Source organism: Canis aureus, chromosome 30 (assembly GCF_053574225.1).
Source record: "Canis aureus isolate CA01 chromosome 30, VMU_Caureus_v.1.0, whole genome shotgun sequence".
In the NCBI taxonomy this organism is placed as follows: Eukaryota; Metazoa; Chordata; class Mammalia; order Carnivora; family Canidae; genus Canis; species Canis aureus.
Genome location: NC_135640.1, coordinates 6,880,325 through 6,901,339, shown reverse-complemented (window position 1 = coordinate 6,901,339; position 21,015 = coordinate 6,880,325). Strand labels below are relative to the sequence as shown.

Genomic DNA, 21,015 nt, shown 5'->3' with positions numbered 1-21,015 from the left:
CTTCTCCCCTGCTGCGTTCCATTAGGCAAAGTGGCCACACATTTGCCCAGATTCAGAGAATTAGGGCACAGATCCACCTCTCAATGGGAAGAGTGTCAAAGAGTTTGCGGCCGTGTTTTTAAGCCCCCATACCCACACATTTCCAGCATTCCATTCTGTGCCATCATTTTATGACTCCCACATATTCATCTGATTTCCAGTCATTTCTCTTAAAGATCCCTGCATATCAGGTCCTAAACTGGTGAATTCTCCCAGGATCCATCGTGAAGTTTTGGATAGAGATGCCCTCTACTTTCATTTGTTCCTTCTTTTTTCTTTGTATGTTGTCACCCTCACACCTCTTTCATCTGTGTGAATTAGTTTGCTGTACAAGACCAGATACATATTTTTACATCTCTCATTTGGTATAGCTGTTGCTGGGGAAAGAAAAGAATCCTGGCCAATGCTTACTTTGTTTTGGATGTGATGCCTGCCACTTTAGCAAATGTGCTTTTATACTCGAAATTCCTCTCCAGCCTCTCAGCCACTGCTTACCTTATATTTTCATTGTTTTTCTCCTATTTCCATAGACCCTCCCCCCCAGTCCCCTGCATGCCAAAGCTGCTAGCAACTCTGGGTTACAGTCAGAAATGAAGCTAATTTACTCTGCACCATTCCGTTTTTCCTTTCCCCCTTTCTTTTCTCATCTTTGTACTGCTGACTCCTTCTATTAGGCTATTCTTGTTCAGACTCAATCATACTCACTTTATTTTTATCTGGTCCACAACCAAAGGATTAAAAATTATTAATATTGTATCAAATACACATCCCCATATTTTCATGACCTGTTTAAAACAATTATGAACTCATGGTCAATCACGTTTCATCTTTTCAACACCTAGATTATTGTTGGTTTGTTTTGGGAGCAAACTGTGATATTCTAATTCTATCATTTCCTCTTTATCCATGAGCTTAAATACTTCTATAAAGAGAAATTTAATTTCACCACTGATTTATATCCCTGAAGTACTGTTCATATAAGAAAGATAGGATAAACACTTGATTCCTTTTTTGTTTTTGACGATCTTAAAAATAACTAGTTGGTTTCCTGGCATCTTCCAAGAATTAACAAAGAAGTTTGTTTATGTTTTTGCTTCTTTGTTTTGAGGATCAGTGTGTGTTCCTAAATTTAAGCATATTTGACATGTCTTAATCACTAGGGTAATTATTCAAAACCTCCCATATTTGACCAGTGAGTGCCTCTTCAGTTCTTTTGACTAAAATCAGCAGACGTTTATGGCTTTCTACCTTTCTGGACTGTACATTTTTTGCTCCCTAAAAGCTATTTATTCAATAAATCCTATTTTCTTTTAATTAAAATGTATTTAGAAACCTAACTTATAGTACTAGGGATACTCATTGCCCCTAGATTTCCATTGTTCCTGGGTCTTTTCAGCGGCAATACACACATACACAAATAAATGCACACACACACACATAAACACATAAATACACACAAATCTATTTTTAAGACAAAATACATTGTCTTTATATTGATACTTCTGACTCAAATTTTGGGCTAGAGGGATTTTACTTACTGGTACTAATCTTATTCCTCCTTCTCTGTTGCCAAAAATGAGATGCAGTTTTTATTTAAGTCAACAAAAAGGCGGAAGGGAGGAGATAAGAAACTTTTGTCAGGGAGAACTTTCCTCGAATCCCAAAGAGCTAAATATCATTCAGATGATGTACAGGATTAGCCTTAAGAAAAGTGAAAATTCAGGACTTCTCTGACTATTCTAGCCTTTTCTCCACCCTGCTTCTTGATGATTAATATTCTTTTAATGAGATCAGTGTTCCACTGCTTAGATATAAAAGAGTGATAAGTACACAACTAGTATATATAACAAAATGTCAAAAGTCTATTCATATTAGGAGAATAATCAGTTTATCAAAACAAGGACAAATAACTATCAACGTTTTTTATGTTTTCATTTTTGCTTTGTTTGGTTTTGTTTATTTGTTTTAAAGTTTTTCCTGTTTTCAAATGAGGTGAAGTACCACATCTGTAGGTGAGGTAGGCTCCTACTTAAGGAGTGGTATGAAAGACATTGGAGAGTTTGAGAATTCTGAACTCAAAACTCTGATCCTCAGTTCCTGAGGCGTTTTACTGCCAATTACACATAAAATCTAGCTATAATGGGCCTACACAGTAAAGAGAAAGAGCTGACTGAAATAAAAGATAAGGATTTATATGTTTGAAAAGAAGCATTGAGTAATAATAAATAAGCTTTACAAGACTCAAAGATTTTTTCAAAATCTGTCCCTATTCATATGCAGCAGAACATGGACAACCTAGACTCCCTATCTCTCACCTCAATGCAGTCTTACACTATGCAATATAGTAAGAACATTGTCATTCAAAATTCTATGTAGGTTTTCCTGGACACCCTCTAAGTCTGCTTTTTTTTGTTTTTTTTTTAGATTTTATTTATTTATTCATGAGAGACACACACAGAGAGAGAGGCAGATACATAGGCGAGAGACAAGTGGGCTCTATGCAGGGAGCCCAATGTGGGACTCAATCCCAGAACTCCAGGATCATACCCTGGACCAAAGGCAAGTGCTCAACTGCTAAGCTACCCAGGCATTCCCTATGTCTGCTTTTTAAGAACTGCTCTACTTGTCAGTCCTGTCCAGAATAATTAATGCAGGATCTTTAATCTTTTTTTTTTAAAATGAGTCATCTTGTTTTTAATAAAGCTTGAATCCTAGAAGATCCACTCATCAAAACTGAACCTTAGATGAGTCAGTACTACATAAGAGTGTACATCCACCTTGTGTATGGTGGGTGTTTTCTTCCCTTACATTTCCTTTTTATTTATTGTTTAAACATTTTTTGAGAGAGAGAGAGAGAGAAAGAGTGTGCACATGCATGAGCCATTGTGGTTGGGGGAGCAGAGGGAGAGGAAGAGAGAGAATCTTACGCAGGTTCTACTCTCAGAGCAGAGCCCCTGAATGGACTGGATCTTACCACCCTAAGATCATGAGCTGAGCTGAAATCAAATTGGATGCTTAATTGACTGAGTCACTCAGGTGTCCCTCTTTCCTTACATTTTATGTGTGTATTCTGGCACACGTTGTTCATTCCTGGGTTATATATAGTACTAAAAAAATTATATATATATATATATATATATATATATATATATATATATATATATAAAACACACACACACACACATACACATAATACTCGCATTGCTTTTCAGAAATTGGTTTACCAAATGGAAATTCAGGAAGCAGTGCAAGCTATGGCCCTGAAAGGAGGGACACAAGGCATATCTAAGACACTTTGTCATCTACATCTTTTCCCTTTCTAGTTCATTTTCCATTCTATTTCTAGTTTGGCTTCAACTATGTACCATGTCAGATGTTTCAGTTTGGCTCTGGTCACAATCTCTTAGTTATCCAAGCACACATTTCTGAAAGAATCTGGCTAATCTTTTTTTTAAAGCAGGGCACTTATATTACATAGTAAGTATGATGAAGGAGAAAATGATTGATGTATATATTGATATATATCAATAACAAATATGAGTAGGGTGGGGATTTCATTTGGGGAAAGTGTCATATTCTTTTCTTCAGATGAGAGGTAAGTTGGAGGTGGGAGTCAAGCAAATTTAAATATTAAATACAAGATCTATTTGTATGGCTGTTAAGTGATATATTTACACTACTCTTTTTTTTTTTTTTTTCTTTTTCCTTTTCTACTCTAATTGCAAAGTTAAAGTTTATATCACTGGTCCCTTACCTACTTTATGCTTGGAGAATTTTTTTCCCCACAAAATAAAATAAGTCACTATTAGATAAATTAGAAAGGTGCCTAAACTATTTTATATCAACTTATCTAGAGTACTTAGGTGTGCTTTTATTTTAGTGTTCTCTAAGCTGATACAAAAGGACAGGGGACATACAAACCTGTACATCATACTGTACATCATTGTACAGTCAAAAATTGGCAAGCTCTTATTTTCATCTTTTGTTTCTTTAGAGTTAAGTGCAATGCTTGATACATAGCAGGTATCTATCTTTATTATTCAGGAAACTTCTTGAGTGCCTACCAAATGCTGAGCTCTGTATGAGGAAATGGGTTCCTGATAGTGAGCAGAGAAGACAAAGCTGCCAATAAAAGGATGCCACTTCCATATGAGGTCATAAAGACTACAATAAAGATAGCATAGTTTCTGTGCCCTTACTATGTGCCAGACTCTGTTCTGTGTGCTTTATATAAATATAGATTCATTTATATTTGTATTATAATCCTATGAATCAGGTATTGTTATCATCCCATATTAGAGATGAGGAATTTAAGGCACAGAGACACAGCATATCCTCCTCAAGTTCACATCAGTAAGTGATGAGGGCTGGTATTCTAAACCTGGTGTTAAATACTTCTAGTAAGTAAATGTGCTACACGAACAGGACAAAAGATGCTACATAAGCAATTTTAATTTTAAAACATTGGTGGGGCACCTGGGTGGTTCCATACTCAGCACAAAGTCTGCTGACTTTCTCTTTCCCTCTGCCTCTCACCTCCACCTGTGTGCATCCTCTCTCTCTCCAATAAATAAATCTTTTAAGATAAATAAATAAATAAATAAATAAATAAATAATAAATAAATAAATAAATAATAAATAAATACCATTGATCATCTTGCAAAAATTTAATTTTCACATTTCCATTCTTTCCATGATGATTCCTCAATTTGTCTCCATATACAAGGGGTCAGCTCCGATTATCGGCTCTGAGCCTTTCGTTATATGACTTCTTAAACTCCACATGTTGAGATATTTAACTAGATCTTGTTCTACAGAATCTCCTGCCATTTACAGTCTTAGTTCATTAGATATTTAACAGTATGAGAAGTCTAGTCCCTAACCCCTCAAACTTCACATTTGAAAAGTCTAAGAAAAAAGAATCTAATTTAACCCTGAAAAATGTATTCTATCATTACATATGGATTTTTCCCTCAGATTTTATTTTGGTTATTTATAGTGAATCCCTTCTCATATAATTTGCTCATTGTGTCATAAAAATCTAGAAGTGTCCATGAAATATGTATAATTAGTATGACCTCAGATTTATGTCTTAAAAAATGTTGTTTAGAACTATATTCACACAAATAAGGTCCTTTTATAGATCCTTTGTCATTTTTTTTCCTTAGGAAATCTAATAATATGATTAGAGTTGCTCAGATAATCTTCTACTTCAAGGTTTTATTCATTTCTGATTCATTGTGTCTATTATTAAACCCAGCTGTTGATGTTTTTGAACAAACCGATTTCTGAATTAACTCTACATTGTATTCTGTAATAACCCCACTTCAGTATTATCATGGGTTGCTCCCAATTTTCTTTTAGATAATTAAAGCCTCTCTTTATTTCTATCCAAGTTGCCTGTTTTATTTCCCAGAACACAAGGATGTGATTTCATTCATGTTGCTCTAGGGGTCTAAAGTTGATAATCATTTTTCTACATCTGCCCTCATCAGTGTCTGCTTTCAATATACATTGCCATATCCTTATCCCTTGGTTTTCTCTCATTAGTATTCACATTCCCACTGATATATTGTGTTTTTCTGCCACAAGCCATTCCTTGTAGTTTTCCTATAAAGGCAGTACCTTTGCATCAGAATTGTCCTAATTTCCCTCGCAGATTAGATATTCCTTATATTGACTTGTTTACAATGAGTATTTACATATGGATGCACGGGCTTCAGAATTGATGACATCTATTACTGAAATATGAAAAATATATACATTTCTCAATATCTGAATCAGCAATTCACAAGTTGGTATAGGGAGAGAAGAAAATCTAGGTCATCACAAAAAATCCTCGCTTATTTCTCTTTCATTGTCATGATGAAAAGTTGAAACGTATTAAAATTTATATATTATTTGTTAAGTCAGAACAAAGTTAAAGTGGTTTATTTTTTTTTTTGAATTTTATGTATTTATTCATGAGAGACAGAGAGAGAGGGAGAGAGGCAGTGTGGGACTGAACCCTGGGACTCCAGGATCACGCCCTGAACCTAAGGCAAATGCTTTAACCACTGAGCCACTTTGGTGTTCCTGTAAAAGTGGTTTAGATAATTGTCATATCCAATACATCCTAGGGGGGTATTCATTTATAAAATGTCACAGTTATAATTATGTATATATATTTGAATGTATACTTATACAAGTACAGGTATATTTTATATAATTTACAGGTTTATTTATATACTTTATATGAATATATAATTACTATATGATTCTTTACTAGATATTTACCCCTAAGACAACAAGATGACAATTTAAAGACTTTGTGGAATTGCTAATTCTTGGTAGCTGTGATTTAGAATTAATGTGTCCAGTGAATTATCTTAGATTTTATACATTGCCTCCTTTAGAGTACCATTTTTCTCTTCTCCAGGAAAACTATGTCATTACATAGTTTTATTGTAAAATAATAATTGAAAAGTATAGTTGATGTAGTTATGGTATTTCCATGAAGGTGAAAGTCATTATCCTTATTATATATCTGCATCACTGTTAATTAATATCTTTCTTACCTAATTATTTTACCTGAGGAATAACATCTAGGCTAAAGTTCATATACACAGAAAACAGGAAGCCACATTTTGAGATTATACAGATGAATTTAACATTATGTAGTTATATAAAAACACCATATTTTTATCTCTTGGAGATACCTAAACATCTGTACTTTCCCACAATTCTTCTAAAGCAAAAGTACAACTTACTTTAGCTTACTTAGTATTTTTAAAACAATTTATCAGTATGGTTTGCCTTTTAAAGAATAAGGTTTCCTTCATTCTTATTTTAAGTTTTCTAAGCTTCACGCACTTAAAAAGAATTAGAACTAAAATATCAGTAATCTAGATTTTCCTCTTTCTTGTCAATATTCCCCACTCATGTGACATATAGCATAAGAATCACCATAATCAGGTAGAGTAGGAGAATGAGATTATAGTTATTTTCTGCTTTTAGAATTTCAGATATTTGAAGATGTGAGCAGAGGTTGGGTGCTGATATCTGATGTCTACAAATTTCCTGTATACTACCTGGGGCGTCATACATTTTCTTCTACAAATATCTCAAATGTCTTTAGTACATAGAAAGATAGAAATACAAAGATAAAAATTAACTTTTACAGCCATAATGACAATTCAGGGTGAAAGTACAATCTTTGCTGTTTTTCTTAATATTATTGAGGACGCAAATAAATAGACTTAGTATTTTCAGAATAAGATTGAGTATATGGATTGGCCCAACAAACACACAGGCTGCATGTAAAGAAATAGAAAAATAAGGTTGACTGTGTGGGACAATTTAAATCATTAGAATTCTTGTGTAGTGTTCTACTACCGTTCTTTCGGGCCTTTGGATTCTAGCCTTTTGCCTCTTGCCATTATCAATTTTCATCTAAAACAATCTATCTAAAACAATCTTTCAATATGTGTTACCCAATGATATTTATTTTAGTCAATGAGATCTAGAAAATAAGTTATAACACCCATTCATAAGCTTTAGTAAAAAATTTGGTCTCCACATGGTTGAGGCCTTTCAAAGAGTATTATAACATTGCCAAACATGTGATATTTTTAAACTCAATTTTGTCTTTTTTAGTTTATAATCTCCACCAATGACTCCAGTTCTCACTATCCAAGACCAAGAATTAAGTTGATGAGTGACAGCCACTTGTTCTGAACTAAATGGCAATCAATATTTTCACCTGTTCTGAAACATATTTTTTAGTTTAAATTTGAACCAAAGAAATTGTTTTTGACAATTTCTTTTGGCATTCAAGCAGGTTAAAATTCTCTCTCCTCTTCTGTAAATGTCAGTGAAAAATGTCAACTTTGAACCAATGACACTATATTACACTCTTTGTGTGTTTTGCTGCTTTACATACAAGGTTTTTCTTATATTTTATTTCTCCCTAAGAGGCGGCACTTTGTTAATATGGCTGTGTACAATTTCCTGACAAGTGCTGAACCTACGCTAACAAAAAATGGTTCTTATTTATGATGTGTCAAATTACTGTTCTGAGAGTAGACCTTTTAGGTTGCATTCAGCCTTTAATTTGACTGAATTTAAATGGCATAAAATGCCTTTTAGTTGGGCCTTGGCTGGCATATTATATATCTCATTTCAATGAAAAACATTCACATGCAAATACGGTTTGTTTGGAGTGAGGACAAATGCGACTATCATGACTGATGAAGGCTTTTGATCACAGTTCTACCAACTGAAACCTTGAAAAAAGAAGAGGCTATTTGGACTGGCATCTGCAATCCCATGAATTATTTAGTTCACATTATTCATAAATCTCTTTGAAGAGGAGGTTTTATGAGGTTTTAAGGAGGAGTAGTCATAGCTGCATTGCCAGCTCCAGTGTATGCTGTAAGTGCCTGCCTGCATAGGAACGTATCCTTTAAGTGTTCCATAGCCTATAAAGTGTGTCACCTGAGGATTCTAGCAAGTTAATCTCTGAGAAATGGAATCTGATGCCCACCTCTTCCTTGCTCCATCTACCACTGAGTCTAATTATTTTAGGAAAAATGGAGTAAGCATAAAAGCCGTTCACACAGATTGTGAGTAGAGGTGGATAGATTATACCAACAGAACAGGTATTATCTAACCCAGCTCTATAGCAGAGCAAGCTAAAAGCTCTCCTTCCTTCAACACCATGACCCCTCTGTTCTCCCTACCTGTGCAATGATGCAGCTGCCTGGAAGGACCACTTTCCTCTCTTGGTCCAGACTTCCAACCAACTTTGTTCAGCTGGTGAAATAATTTTTCTAAGGTGTAATCCCACTGCTAATGACAAAACCTAGTTTTACATTCAGTTTCTTTGGAGTTACTTCTTTACATATTTGTTTTCTTTTCTAAAAGATCTTGTATGAATCACACTGTTTGTTCCAGAGCAACATCATCCCTGGAATTTATAGGGCATGTTTAATAGATGGCTGTTAGATTATCTTGACTTGAATTACCTTTCAAAGGTATGCCCTAAATGGAACAATGGATATGTCTTATATTGTTTCCAGTTTTTATTAAGGACTGGAACTTCAAAATCATTTCCCAATTTGATACCATGGGAAGTTTAATACTGGTTGCACTTTAGGAAAAATATCCTATTGGGGGTCTTCCATTGGCTTTCAGCTGGCACAGGGGAGTGACTCATGTTCAGAATGAGTTTCAGAGTATGAATCACAACACATAATTTCCTCATTTAAATTTTTAAGTAGTGCTTTAGAGTTTCAAAATTAATGGACAGTTTCAGCTTATACTGCTGAATAGCTCTTTCCCTCTATTTACAGTGCACAGTATTTGAAAGTCAACGCTGGGAAGGAAGTCAGACCAGATAACCTTTAATGGTACCTTCTAACTGTGAGATTCTCTGATTTTCTGAAATCATCCCAGGTGGGATTTTAGGCTTACCAGTAGATTCAAGCAACCTGAATAAATTTACTTATAGTTTATTTAATGAGAACTGATTTTATTTTTTTCTCTAAAATATATTTTCATGTAAAATGTTAGGACTTCTCTACATGTTTATTAATATGTACATAGAAAATAGTTTGTGAAATTATGAAAAATAGCAGTACAACACAAACAATTTCTTTCTTGGTTAGTTGGATTATTGTTCCATAGATAAGAGGAACCAGTACCTAGGGAGTGAAAGTCAGGGTGTAGGACAGGAAAAGCCCCAGTGTTAGGAGTTGGAAAATTGGAACCTTCTCGATTCCTTTCTTGAGTAGCTGGGTTTTGCTGAGAAAATCTGTTCTATCCCTCAAGCCTTAATTTCCACATACAATTTGGAATTAACAGTGTCTGACCTCAGAGTTTCTTTGTGAAACCTGTACTTTTTTAAAGTATTTACTTACTTTTTTAACTCTGACATTCATTAATTTCAACCTCATAAAATTGAGTAAAACATTGTCAGGGAAACGATCTTAAGAATTCAATTTCATTTAGTGAAGTTTTTGTTCTTGTAGCTTTCTTATCTTTTCAAATTTGCATCTTAAACCAGTTTGGTATGTTTGAATATATCTTTCATTCAATGTGATTACTTAAAAAGTCAGTACTGAAATTGTTACTTTTTTTTTTCATTGTGAATGTGGGTATCACAGACTTCAAAGTAGAATGTACCAGCTTTAAAAAACAGTAATAATAATGACATCTCTTTTAACAGATATTTTATTAAAATATGAGCTGTTCCATATTATGATTATTTTACAAGTAGATATTTAAAACTTTATAATTAGCAGTATTTGGCATATCAAATGAACATGTTTACCAGTTGAGATTATCTTACAAGCCAAAACCAGCAGCTAACTTACCTGAGGCACTGTACGAAGTAATCGTCCCGCCTGCACTCAGTAGCAATCTGACATTCTGACAAAATGAGAATTCAGAGGATATTTCTGTATGCTTGCATTCATCATAAAGTATCTTGTCCCTTTCTTGAATGACAAAGTTTATTCTAAACAGCATCATTTGGCTAAATCTTCAAACTGCCTGAGCTAATGTAAAAATTAAAAAATAATACTTTTTTTTGTAAGTAGATCTTAATATATATTTTATTACTTTGTAACTTTTTGCTAGCCTTTCTCCTAACATATTTGCACTATTCTAGATATAAAAGACAGACAGTTCATGACATTCTAAGATATTTGTAACCTGATTGCTTCCACCTGTGAAATACAGCATGGCTTATTTAGTACATTGTAATTATGTATTTTGTAATTACAAGAGTTTTCATCTCGCTGCAACACTTTCGGGCATGTTGTCATCATATTTTCAGAACAGACATTCTTTGAAGTAGCTTACTCCCAAGATTATTTTGGGCAGAATTAATGATAAACTTCTAAAGCAAGTTTCCACAAAGCTGGTGTGTAGAAGATGCTGCATGTACACCAAACAGACTTTCTGAAACTGAACCAAGACCATTTTTCCATTCTACCTCCACATAACTAGATCAATGTCACCTATTGACATTTTACCAATTGAGACAGACTATATTGAGAAGTTCCTTTCTTCCAAGTATTGAAATAATGTGAGTGATAATACTCCATTCAGAGAATATTTAACTCAAAAAAGTCCAGCTTATTTTTCAATTACTATACATATTTATTGACTATAGTTGATACAGAAATCTGGGTCATGTTGATTTTTTAATGTTGGTTTTTAAATTAATTTTATATAATACTTCTAAAATTAATCAAAAATTCATCTTTAAAAATATCTAATTCCCCTCAGGTGAGCCAGATTATGATGTATTTAATTTACTTTGTGTGTGTGTGTGTCTTAAAAAATAGTGAGACCCTCATCATATCTCTGAGAAATGTCATCAATATTGTTCTTGTTTTGTAGGTTTCACATCTAGATGTAGTCATAGTATATTCTCAATTGCTCATCTTTGTTATCATGCTTTAAATAAAAGTTCATCAAATCTCCCAAACCACAATCTATACCCTAAAATTCATGTTATGATTAACATTACTACATCAATCAAAGAAAAATAGTAATATTTTTTGACCCAGAGAGTTACATAGCAGGTAACGAAAATTTTCTGGAAAATGAATTATAAAAAAAATCACCAACTATATGAATATAAAATAAAAATGTTAAATAGAAGGCCTTTAAAGGCAAAGAAGCAAGAAAAGAAGCTGCTAAGGTTCTCCATTAGACCCACTGCACTCACATATCAACAGCCCAGTATTTACTCACCTATCTACAATTGATTCAGTAATCTGATTTAATCTCCTGTCACTTATAAAGGCTATAAGAAAAAAAAATAGCATCTATGAGTCAGAAAGTCTTGATTATATGACGTTACAGTGAAAACTGTTAGAGATTAAAGAATTTGAAAGTGACATTTCTAAATGATCACACTCCCCGCATTTGGTTTATGGAAGTGATGTACTATAAATAGGCATGTAAAGAGGCCTTAAATTAGCATGCCTTAAATACTGAATGTATGTTAAGTGTGTGTATTCTGGGTCTGAGCTCTTTTCCTGAGGATACTTAATTTTAGGGAATCATGATCCTACCTGAAGTATACCTCAGGATTAGACAAGAGAGGCAACAGTGGCTGTGCACAGTATTCTGGAAGTTACCTTTCACCTTGCAGGAACTCCTTATTGGGGTGACATGGGGCGATAACAAGTATTTCTTGATCATATGCTCATGCATGGAGGGGCTTGACTTTTCCAGCTACGCTAAAATGATTATCTTTGGATCCCCTGGGAATTGAGCAAGTTACCTGAACTATGCTGGAGCAGATTAGATAGATTCCTTTGAATTATTCCTAACCATATCTTCCATTTGCACAGCTTTTCCAGAATTAACCCATTATCTGGTGATTAAGAGTTAGGGAACAATGAGTCTGAGTTCTTCATAACTCTTTGCTGGAATGCTATAGGCAAATCAGCACATGGTTCTGAATTGCACATCCCTCTCTATACATCTTCCAAAAAATGTCTTATGAAAATATTTGACTATTTTTGTCAAATATCTTTTCTGTTTCTGTCCCTTGACCCATCTCTTGTCACTGCTTTCCTTGAGCTGAAACTATAAACCGCTGAATCAGTATAAGGCCCTGGTGGTACCGATCCTCTCTGCCTTCGCATCAATGAAGACCAGTCATCCATTACAATTGCAAAACTGTTGTAAGTCAATGAATGTGTTGACTAGATGATACTGTTTCTCTAATTGACAACCATTCTTTACATTAATCCAGAGTCCAGCAGTTATTCTTCCTAGATGGAAATAAAAGTATAATAATTGCCAGTGGTATAATAAGAAATGAATAAACTGTTATATGTGCATATGATCACACAAAATTATTACATAATATTGTATTCTGGGTACATACACCTGCACTCATATACACACATATTGTCAATAGAGAATGGTTATGTCATATAATATTCCCATAGCATCTTCTGCCTTAGAATGTAAATGTAAATGTCATACTATTAATGGTTGTATATGACAATTAGAGAACGTTAGTGGCTCAGAAAGGATTCAAACAAGCACCTATAGTTGTTTTACAATTTTACCATTACGGTTTATGAGCATAAAATAATCATTTACTTTGCATATGTTTAAATTAGTAAAATAGGATACATTTTAAGTTAAATTATTGAGTAAAAAATTCTAAGTAGAGTAGTAATTTAATAGGAAAAAAACCTGAAAATAAATTTATCCCTTAAAGTGAATCACTGAGGAGCTGGGGAATACTAATCTCCAAGAACCTACTTTGTTCCAGTTGTAGATTTAGGTTATTATAAAATAGCTTCCTGGTTTGGTAACATAGACATAAAATATAACTTCAAAGGATAGCTATGTACTTTATTTATTGAGAACCTTTTATTCTGGTAGTGCCTCAAAGCTTTCATAATAATATATGACTGATACATCTAAGGGTTTGCATTTATTTTATAGTCTCTTCTAGAGGCATGAGTTTGAGTCTAATTTTTTACAAAGCCTTGAAAACTTATCCTTATTCCTATCACAGTGAAAGTCATAAGCCTACAGGGAAGTATGGAATATAGCATAAGAAAAAGAGATTTATAAATTAGTAGTGACTCATGAAGTTTAAAGAGATTTTTGAGAGCAAAAGAAATAAATATAGAATAGGGGAGTGTAAATATTTTATAGGTAAACTATCACTGCTAGAAGAATGGAAACAGAGAGAAAAAATACAAAATAACAGTTATTTTGATATGTATAATTAACTTAATATTTATAGACCGAGGAAACATGGAAAAGAAATAATTACATAGATTCCTTTATTCTCAAAATATGCATGGATAAAGTAGTTACAAGTTCAAAATAAGCCTCTGTAGAAGTGAAATGGATATTTCATAGAGGAAATTAATGTGTTCTACATGTTAAAGACTACATTTCATAATCCAAAATTATTTCAATGGAGCCTGTTAGCCTTACACATACCATAAATAATTTATTCACATGATAAACTGACCACATTTAATATAAAAAATAAATAGGCAATATTGTGCTGTTTTATATACACTATTATATTTAATCATATTATAAGAAAAGTGGTATTGAGAAATGGTAATATTTAAAACAGAAATAAGCGCAGATATTTAACTATTTTAAAGATTTTTAAAGACTTTTTAATTACCAGAAATTTTTAAAAAATATTTATTTATTTACTCAGAAAGAGAAAGAGGCAAAGACATAGGCAGAGGGAGAAGCAGGCTCCATGCAGGGAGCCTGACGTGGGACTCGATCAGGGATCTCCGGGATCACACCCCAGTCTGCAGGCGGCACTAAACCGCTGCGCCACCGGGGCTGCCCTAATTATCAGAAATTTTAATCATGAACAAAAATAAAGAGAAAATATAATAAGGAAGATGCATCCCAAGATTACTTTGAAAATAATCCAGGCAAATCATTTTTATAAATGTTTAATTTTATAAAAAGATAATGACTTAAAAACATGATCAAATAGTATAATCCCATCTCAATATTATGAATAATTTCTTAACATCATAAAATATCCAGTGCTTAGATCAGGATCCAAAGTAGTTTGTACATGGCAGTTATTTTGGTATGTCCCTGAGATTCCTTTTTCAATTTTTTTCTCCTTTTTTTTTTTTTTCTTTTTTGCCATGGAGTATATTTGCTAAAGGAGCCGAATGCCAAAATTGCTTCCCATATTCAAGATTTGACTAATTGCATCGATTTGATGGGGTTTTGTTTCGTTTTGTTTTTTGTCCCCTGTTTTTCTTGGACATTGGAAGTTCAGTGTAGAGGCATAATCCCATCCAAATTTGATTATTTTGACAACAAAACAAAACAAACAAACAAAAAACCACCTTTCTTAAATGGCATTGTGTCCTTCCATGGGAAAGGTATATAACGTTTGGTAATCTCCCTTTTAACGATGATAGCACAAATGGTGGTAGCTGCCTACATATGAGAACTTGTTAGGGACTATAGAATGGTGATTTTCAATTTCTATCACTTCCTCTTCATTCACTGTCTGGTTTATTTGTATGAAGGGAAATTTCCACCCATCAAATATTTGGTTACTTTGCAGTATAACTTCTTTAGCAGATATATCTTTCTCAAGCATTTTTTTTTTTTTTTTTTTTTTACTATTTCCTACTATAAAATTTGTGTGGTTGAGAAAGAAAAAACTTGTGAAGGAAATTAGATTCTGTCACATGTTTTCAAGTCTTCAAATTCTAATGAGCCTTAGAGGAAAATTCTAATGTTTAGACCATGTTAGTTGATAGCTAAGAAAGATGTTATTTAAAATAAATCTCAAGTGATTAGTGAAAGAACGTGTTTAGTTTTGTGTTGGATGACTGAAGAAAAAAAAAATGAGAAAAGGGGAAATGTAGGTGGTTATCTAGACCTGAAAATGCAATTATTTAAATTTCCATAACTTGAAAGACTGTACAAATGTGTTAAGTATCTAATAAAGTAAATGTACTAGTGCTTTCCCTTCTCAAATCAGTGTGATTCCCTTCTTTGTAAAAAGGAATCAAACTCACATGTATTGACTAGCACTACTACATTGCTATACTGTATCTAATGACTGCATTTTGATGTAGCAGATTTTAACATATATGTGTTAATCCAGCCTGGCGTTTTTGATGTAAATTTGTGAATAGTTTTGTGACCTAGGAAAAGTAATTTATCCTCTCTGGATCTCAGTTTTGTAATATTTTAGATCTCTTGGTTTTCACTGTATTTCTTCTAGAAAGTAGTGGCAGTGTGTTCTCTTTTATTTTTACAATTTGAACATATATATGAGTAACTTTTTAATGTTTAAAAAATTATATTGCATAGTATCAATCAGTGGCAATTAATTTTGTTTATTTTGTTTTGTTCCATTGCAGATAAATTTGGGGCAAGGGAAACATCTAATATATCTGAATATGAAGTCATAGATGTTAGTAACCTCTTTCTCCTTAGAAAGTCTAAACACTTTTTTAAGCTCATGGATTCCCTATTAAGAAACAATGATCCTTTATCTATAAATTTGCTTATGAAAGGAAGAATACCAAACACTAGGTTAAAATATCAAAATATTTAAAAAAAAAAACAAAACTACATAATCTTGAAATGAAAAGATCCACACTACTTTAGCATTAGCTCTCTGTGAATAAATACCAGTAATATCCTTGCTATCTATTTACTAAATGCTTTGTTGCTAATTTTTCAGCAAACATTTCTACATGTCACCACAAATTCAATATATTCAATACTATTTAATAATAAAATATATCACCCTTTTGTTACGACAGTAAATCTTAAAATAAGAAGTAGGGATTAAAAGAATATGTGACTAGGTGATGTCAATTTTGAAGTAAGTAAAATTTATCTAATCTCCCCTGAGTAGGCACTCATACCCTATTTATAGTTCTTGAACTTCATTTTAAGAAACACTGTCTTAGATTCACAAAATACTTTGCAAAATTATTAGGGATATCTTTCAGATAGAAAATAAAGTGATTCAGTGTAACCAAATTATTACCATATTCAACTATTTGTATTCTTACTTTTTTATCATTTATATTGGAGGTTCTAAAGATGAGTCTTATTAATATAATACCTAATATTCACTAACTATTCAGCAATCATATATAAATAGCTGTGATAGTTCTATTAACATTCCCACTTTTCTTCAAAAGCTATATACCCAAGTTTTCACATTATTAATATAATAGTAGTTACAAATTTAATATTTAACTAATCATCTCTGCAAAAATAGTATGAACAACTATAATGTTACACTTACAAATTGCTGCTTTTAGTATAAATGTGAGAAATGTGGATGTCATATCTAAAACTTCTCTCTGGTCAAAAGTACCTTCATTTTCTTTCTTTTTATTTTAACTATGAAAGTTAAAATTGCATTTTTAAGATAATTTACAGTCACTTTTGGGTGGTGTGCAATGTGCACTTTACAATTGACTTATAATTGGGCTATGCTGACAATGGAAAATCTTACAAGTATTGAACATGACATTTATGGCAGTGCTGCTGTCATCTTGGCTTCTTTTATTGAATATGCAGAGAATTATAATTGGGCTAACAAGCCTGGTAGCCTGGACTCTTTCCAATTATATTAACCAGCCTAGTCGAGTATTAGCTGCCTGAACACACAGAAACAGGCATATAGCTTTTGTTTTCCTTTCTATTCTATGTTGGTTTTTACCCAATATTTAGGAATACAATCAACTGCCCTCATCTAATGTTTGAGAACTCTCAATAATTTACCTCCACTAAGAAAAGTAAAGATTATCCTTTTCTATTTTTATTTATCTTTTTATTTAATTCAATACAAATCTTTGTGAATATTGGCTGTACATGTTACATATTAAATTCCAATTATGGTCTCAAATATTTCTAAGGGTATTTGATAATTTTTCTTTCAATTCATGCTAAAGATTTTCGGTGATAAATTTGAATATGAAGCAAAATTTCTCTTCATATGAACAAATAAACACTGGTGCATTGAAATATTTTCTTTGGAATTGAGGCAAATAACTTTTTGCATATTCTAACAATGTGTTTCTGCTTTGTTCAGTCTTAAAAATAATACAAAAGAGGAAAATAATTCTTAGTGATTAGAATTTTGAAATCTACCAAACTTCTACCAAGAAACTAAAAATTGAATTTTAATTGAGCAACGTATAGTAAGAAAAGTTAAATGCAGCAGTTTAAAAGAATCAAGGGAGTTTGTAATGTACCATTTATTTGAAACACTGGATTCTATTGTTTTCTTTACCTTTTTTTCTCTTTTTCTGGTTTCTTCTTATTTTAGAGCATTCAGTAGACTTGTGCATTTCTTCTCCAAAGAATCCCAATTCTTCCATCTGCAATATTTAAAGTCTTCATCTTTGTCAGTTTTTTTTGTCTTTTCTGAATAGAATTATGAAAACAACCCACAGATCTCCCCTACAGAAACAAAACGCCACTATAATACATAAGGGACACGACATAGGGTGTGAGTTGCAGTATTGTTAGTAGCAGAAAAAATACTTTACGAAGCACCTGATTGTTTATCAATAGGGAAATAGTCTCACATTCATAGCCTATGGGAAAATATGTAACTGTTAAAATAGTGAATAGAATGCCATGCATCAACCTGGAATATGTGAAGGAAAACAGACTGCAAAGTAATGTGTATGATCCTGTTTGGGGAAACAACATGCACAGAATATGTATGTCACTGGCTTTTATAAGAATTGCAATATTTATTTTCCACCAATAGAAAACTGTTTAGAGATATCTAATTATGCCTTGCATCTACAAGTCTTCCTTTGAACAAGAAACTTGCTCCTGTATGACTCCTCTAATTTCCTCATTAAGTTTTACTTCTGCCCCAAATAGTGTTTGCCACTAGATAAAAATAAATCAAAATTTCTACCTCCTAATGGGAATAATGCCATTCAAAGTAATGGAGTTTTCTAGTTTTATATCTATGTGGTCAACCAAATATCAAAATGCTAAATTACAAGTATCAAATAGCCAAATTCTAATGAATCATGCGATTTTGATTTGGCTCTGTAGATTTGATATTTGCAGTTCAGTTGGCAACTCAGTGCCTTAAATTCCAACCTTAGATCACAGATTTTGAAATCAGACATAGCTAGGATCACATCCCAAATTTGCTTCTTTCCAGCTGTGTCGTAGTCAGCAAGTAATTTGACTTTTCTAAGTCCCAGTTACTATATATGTAAGACAAGATAAAACTTACTTTTTTTTCTCCAAATTTTTATTTAAATTCTAGGTAATCAACACATAGTGCAATATTTGTTATTGCAAGAGTAGAAATCAGCGATTCATTACTAACATACAGGACCGAGTGTTCATCATAACAAGTGCCCTCCTTAATACCTATCGCCCATCTATTCCATCCCCCACCCACCTCCCTTCATTAACCCTCAGCTTGTTCTCTATCTTTAAGAATCTCATATGATTTGTTTCCCTTTTTCTTTTCCCCCCTCCCATCTGTTCATCTGTTTCTTAAATTCCATGTATGATTGAATCATGTTATTTGTCTTTCTCTGACTTATTTCACTTAGCATAGTACACTCCAGCTCCATCCACATCATTGGGAATGGCAAAATTTCATTCTTTTTGATGGCTGAGTAATATTCCATTATATATATATATATATATACTACTTTTTTATCCATTCATCAGTCAATGGACATTTGGGATTTTTCCATAGTTTAGCTGTTGTTTATAATGTTGCCAAAAAAGTCATGGTGCATGTATGCCTACAAATCTGTATTTTTTTATCCTTTGGCTAAATATCTAGTAGCACAATTGCTAGATTATAGGGCAGTTCTATTTTTACCTAACCTCCATACTGTTTCAGAGTGGTTGTACCAGTTTGCACTCCCACCAACAATGCAAGAGGATTCTCCTTTCTCTGCATCCTTACCAACACCTGTTGTTTTCTGGATTGTTAATATTAGCCATTCTGACAGGTGATAGGTGTTAGATGATATCTCATTGTAGTTTTGATTTATATTTCCCTGATGATGAGTGATGTTGAGCATCTTTTCATGTGTCTATTAGCCATCTCTATGTCCTCTTTGGTAAAAATGTCTATTCATGTCTTCTGCCCATTTTTTAATTGGATTCTTTGTTTTTTGGATGTTGAGTTTGATACATTTTTTTAATAGATTTTAGATGCTAACCCTTTATCAGATGTGTCATTTGTAATCTTCTCCCATTCCAAAAGTTGTCTTTTAGTTTTGTTGATGATTTTCTTCACTCTGCAGAAGATTTTTATCCTAATGATGTCCCAATAGTTCGTTCAATTTTGCTTTTCTTTCCCTTGTCTCCGGTGATATATCTACTAAGAAGTTGCTATGGCTGAGGTCAAAAAGGTTGCTGCCTGTATTCTCCTCCAGGGTTTTCATGGTTTCCTAACTCACATTTAGGTCTTTCATCCATTTTGAATTTATTTTTGTGTATACTGTATGAAAGTGGTCTAGTTTCATTCTTCTGTATATTGCTGTCCAGTTTGCCAACACCATTTGTTGAAGAGATTTTTTCCATTGGGATTACTTCCTGCTTTGTCAAAGATTAGTTGAACATAGAGTAGTGGGTCCATTTCTGGGTTCTCTGTTTTGTTCTATTGATCAATGTGTTTTTGTGCCGGTATCATACTGTCTTGATGACTATAGCTTGTAATATGATTTGAAGTCTGGAATCATGATGCCCCAACTTTCCTTTTCTCTTTCAGGATTGCTTTGGCTTTTTGTTTTTTGTTTTTTGTTTTTTGTTTTTGTTTTTTGTGATTCCAGACAAATTTTAGGATTATTTTTTCTAGCTCTGTGAAAAATGCTGGTGGAATTTTGATACAGATTGCATTAAATGTGTAGATGGCTTTGGGTAGGGGAGACATTTGAACAATGTTTGTTCTTCCAATCCATGAGCATGGAATGATTTTCATTTCATTGTGTCATCTTCAATGTATTTCCTAAGTATTCTAGTTTTCAGAGTACATAACTTCTTAAAGTTGTCATTATTAAGTAGCAGATGTGTGGAAAATACTCAACCTCAGGTTCTGGCATTTAGTAAGCACTCAATAATTGTCAGGAAACTTCTGGGTTAGATATTAATTGTTAAGTAATATAAAATATATTTAAATTATATGCGAGTATTTCTTTAATTGAATTAACTAAAGTTAAGATGGACATAGAGAAAGAAAAGATTTACAATCCTTAAGTAATTTATGTAGTCCTTATGGTGTTTGGGATTTGCACTGTGTGTCTCCTATCTATTTTACTCTTTCTTATTCAAAGACTTTAATCATATACTAACAAAATATAACCAAATGTCATTTTCTTAATTATAGATTCTATTCATCTGAAGTATGTTGATTAAGTAATCAGAAATATTATCTTTTTAGGCTTTAACTAATAGTAATAACATATCTCTTTTTCCTAC

General features: G+C 32.8%; 1 protein-coding gene across 4 annotated transcripts in view; it reads left to right on the top strand.

Moving 5' to 3' along the window:
* The window catches only part of CADM2 (cell adhesion molecule 2), a 1,060,955-nt gene that overhangs the window by 715,157 nt on the left and 324,783 nt on the right, over positions 1 to 21,015 (top strand). The gene's annotated exons all lie outside the window — the stretch shown is intronic.